We start from the raw sequence: 4,854 nt of genomic DNA on the forward strand, positions 1-4,854 counted from the left end.
ATGTAATCGTTGAAGTGTCAAGAAAATGAAGACCGCCACGAAGACTCCGGTTTCATTACGGGACATTCAATGCTCGGCTCTTCACTCGATTATCGTCATACGTACGACGAGCAAATGAACCATTCGGAGATGATCGTTCGTTGAAATGTCGTGTTAACCCCTCGCCCGGTTTCTTTCGCAGCTACCCTAATTAGTAGACGACCGCAAAAGTCCGTATCCGATTTTCAGAGCCCTCGAAAACCGTCTTCGAAGACAGCTCAGTTTTTGCGGAAAAGCTATCCACCACTGGTACAACGGTGACTACTATAGAATTGATTAACAATAGGTTTACGGAGCACTAAGAGCAACCATCTCACATTGCTTTATAGAAATAACAAGAATGTGTGTATTCAATTTTTCAGCCATTTTTTTTGTCCCGCGAAAATGGTTTTTTCCAGAATTTTACGCGGCTATTTTAGAATTTTAATAGCATACTTTTTTTTTAATTATTCAAGCAATTTATTTCCTAAATTTTCTAAATTGTGCATATTGGGCTTTCGAGACGATTTTTTCCAGAATTTTACGCGGCTTTTTTAGAATTTTAATAGCATACTTTTTTTAAAAATTATTTAAGAAATTTGTCTCGAAAGGCTGCACATTTACTGCCCAAGATGCACAATTTAGGCGCACGAAATCTTTTTAAACTTTTGATCGCCGTCGTATGAGGTCCTACTGTGTTTTATCTATTTTTTGTCCAGTGCGCGTGTAAATATAATTGTTTGTTGGATAATACCGTGGTAATTCTAGCGTTGAACAGTTAGTTCTGGCACAGTTCCGAGTGCTGGTCGCAAGAATGTGGATCACCAGGATGATCCAGCGATCCACGACCGAATTCTTTCGATTTGCCCGATACGCCGGCTCACCAACCTCGATGACTTCCGGTGTGGTTGTCGCGGGGTCGCGGTGATCACGAGGCATTAATATTTATGCGGGAAATCAAATTCCTAAGCCGAGGTCCCGACCCAGGAGTCGGCGGAAACGTAAGCAGAGGAATCGAGTCACCTAAAACGCAAGACAAACACCAGAGAGAGGGAGAGAAAGAGAAAGAGAGATAGAGAGAGAGAGAGAGAGAGAGTGAGAGAGAGTACGGGTGTCACGGGCCCCACAGATTTCCCCAGCAGGTATTTCCACGGATCCACCGAGCCGCGCGCGTCATCCAAAGCGCACAAACCGTTCCGCTCTATTCCAAAATTTACATCGTTCGCCATATTCGCCGCCTTACCAGCCGAGCATCGTCGGTTTCCGGATTAAGATTCGGCTTTGTATCAGCACCCCGCCCCTGCGCGAAGTAACCCGTGTTTGCCTATCCGTGAAATAACACTACTTTGCCGGAGACACTGATACTGGCTTCGTCACGATTCGACGGGCACGGATCCTACGCCAGTCCAATTAAATAATTATTTATTTACTCGGCGCCGCCGGCGAAAGTTGAAACAAATACGCCGGGGGACAACGTAGCCATGTAGCCATCCACCACTCTAATGTGAGAAATCCGAATATTTGAGGTATGTGCTCCTAAAATTTTATAAACGCATTCCCAGAAATATCGACATTATAGTTTCTTCAGTGTGAGGCATCGAGAGCGATTTCTTCGACACGATACCGCGGTATATTAAAAACTATTGCAAAATCTCAAAAAAATCGATTTTCTTGTTCAGTATGCTCCTAAAACTTTTGTAACCTTATTCCGAACAATAAGCAAATTATAGCACGTTTCCTGCGAGGCGTTTTCCTCGAAACCACGTTTTTCTGTGTAGAAAGCGTCAGCGACCTTAAAAAAAAAAAATTATTTGCTTCCCATAATGTTCGCCTCTTTGCCCTAAATAATGTTTTCCTTTAACATTTCTTTTTATCGTGAAGAACAAGTGAGATACTCATGATGATTGTATTGCATTGTAATACATATTAATTTCGCACTGCACGAAGCAATTAGAATCGGAAAACCGGAACGATTCGATCAACTAATAAATGTGTAATAGAATCCCTGAAAATGTCGTTGCCTGTTTTCTCTCGATCGTTTTCGCTGATAAAAACGTTTGCAAAACGACGAAGAAGAAGAAGGGGAAAAAGAGGAACGAAGAAACGGCGATCGGCGGAACATTGGAACAAGTTTCCAAGGCGACTCCGCCGGTTCGCGACAATCGTATTAAAGGATCTCCGGTGTCGTTAATAACAGTTAATAATTACGGGCCGATGCAAATCGTTTCCGTTTTCAGTGAAGTAGAACACTCGTGGGCCCGAGCGAAAAAGGGTCATGTTAATTAAGATAAATTACGCGGGCACAGCGTCTTGTAACGAACGGGCCGGGGCATATCCCATTTTCTAATTTATTTCCTTATCTCATTTAGCGCAAACCGAGGCCTACACGCTCAATTATTCCTCGTGGAATAACTGCGTAAACTGGTTTGCAGAGTTAAGGCTACAGGAGAGCTGCGGACCCGAGTGCAAACCAGTTTGTGCAGTTCGGTACGCACGGGCAACACACGGCGTATTTAGACGGTCCTACATGCTCGGCCTAATCCGTGCAAACCAGTTTGCGCAGTTAAATACGCGCGAGCAACACGCCTGATTATGTTTCGGTGCTGGCCTGTCCGGCGAGTCTTAATGAGCCATAAATTCCCACGGAAAAATCGGTAAACGCTATCGGAAAAACGCGTCCCGGACTTGTTCGACGCTCGTTTTATTCGCCGCGAACGATCCACCCGTCGCTACGCGTGTAAATTAACCTCTCCGTTATGATCCTACGAAATTAATTACTCGCTGTTTGCGGTGAAATTTTTGTGACAATCGAAACGTTTTAGAATATCAAGAAAATCATAGAAATTCTGACCTGCAAAATATTTAAAAATTTCTGTTTAAAAGTATTCTGACGAACTGTATTTCAGGAAGCGATCATTCCCAGCGTTTACAGAAATTTTATTTTGAACAGGGTCGCGGAGAACTCGAAGTCTGCTTCCCCGGTTAATATGCTGGCAATGTCTCGATCGTAAACTTGGATTCTGTTCAATGAGGGTTGCAATTTCGATTGATCACCCCCAATACTTGGCTCCGAACGTTTTGGAAGCATTTCTGATTGATATATTCAACGTTGCTGGCCCTAATGTTGCATTCGATTACCGGTGCCAGAATTTTCGCTATTCAATCGACTGTCTTTCCGACCAATGCGAAAAACTGCTTGGAACGTGGCTCATACTCTATTTTCGTAATCAAACTTATTCGTATGCAGAATGTGCATTAAACATTATATAGTGCTTGTCTGAGTACATGCGATAACGAGTCTGTGAATCTTCCTGCAAAATAACAATTTTCTTCGTGAATTTCACGGACCAAAAATTAAACTCTACTTCTTTTGTTGCAATCAGTGATTTTAAGAAGTCAGAAATAGTATCCTTAATACTATAACTACCATTGCTTGTCAAATGAGAGATTTTTCATTTCAACGAATTGTCTCAGTCTAATGAATGCAATAAATTTCCTATTTCCTATTAGCAAGTACCTACACGTTGCGATAAAAATTGCACACAATCCAATTAAATTTGTCGCTTTAATCCTTGGACTGCTGCGAGTTCTTTCGATATAAGGCGATGGCTCGGGAGAGGCTTTCGTCGTATTTCGGATGAAGCAGAAGAAGAGTCTCTTACATCGAAATACGATCCAATACTTTTACAAATCTTCATTATTACACTGCAATACGTACACCACGCTGACCGAACATCTCGTCGACGTCCAAAGAGAGGAACTTATTACTCAATCGGCAATTCGTCGTATTGCATTCGGTTCGGTCACGAAAACGCGGAATGACCGATCAGCGTGTCCTTTTACGAAAGCATGCTCCATATCGCCGCGGATATAAATCAACCATAAATTCCGCGGCCATTATGCGAGGCAAAGGGCTCATTCTTGCCGTTCCGGCTGGAACTTTTCTATTGAGCTTCTTATGTCTGATTCATGAACTCCGCGCGGTGGCCACCACCCGCGAATCTATTACGTTCGTTGCTCAAACGGCCGTTTTAACGGGATCGAGGGATCGTCTAGCAGTTCGCGTTTGGTCGTTACGCTCCGTACATTTCTGTCGCTTTTTGGCCTGCGCTGGTCCTTGGCCGGAGCTGGTACAAATCGGTCTAGCATCGAACGAGCAATCGATCTCGACGAATTAGCGATTATAGGCAGCTCGGCCGGCAAAACGAATCCCGTGCCAAGAAACTCGCTTTGATCTTTACGCGATTTAATGGCGTCTTTTCAGAGTTTGCTAACAGCCAACCGGTCACCGTTCGCCTCCCTTTTATTTCGTTCCGACGCCTAATCGCTCCAAGGTCGATCATTATAACAGTTTCAAGCCACACTACTCGGTTCAATTCGATTTGTACCTCGGTGTCCAATTGGGAAAATCGACGAGATAAAAAGATGAATAGTTCACTTTATACAGCTAAATACATAGATTACCGTGCATTCTTGTAAATATTCGTAAACCAGCAGTCTAGCATGATTCCATTTGTTGAACAAAAATATAATTTCATTGAATATATGTTTTTCAAATACGCCGAAGGTGAAGGATTCTTAACCTTTTTGGGTGTGAATGAATCGTAACGAATTGACAAGTGTCGGAAAACGTATCGGGGCATTTATGGTCGCGGACTCGTATCGCGCACGTTGACCTGCGTTCCGCAAATTCGGTGCAAACAATTCTGCGGAGTATACAACGCGGTCCTCGATGCTCCAGTTTCGATTACAGTAATAGGGAGAAAGTGGAGTGGTTTCAGTAGGTTGAACAGCGCGTTGGTTATGATGGCGGTAGTCGGGGATGACTCGTGCAGA

The sequence above is a fragment of the Halictus rubicundus genome, chromosome 4, assembly GCF_050948215.1.
Source record: "Halictus rubicundus isolate RS-2024b chromosome 4, iyHalRubi1_principal, whole genome shotgun sequence".
NCBI lineage: Eukaryota > Metazoa > Arthropoda > Insecta > Hymenoptera > Halictidae > Halictus > Halictus rubicundus.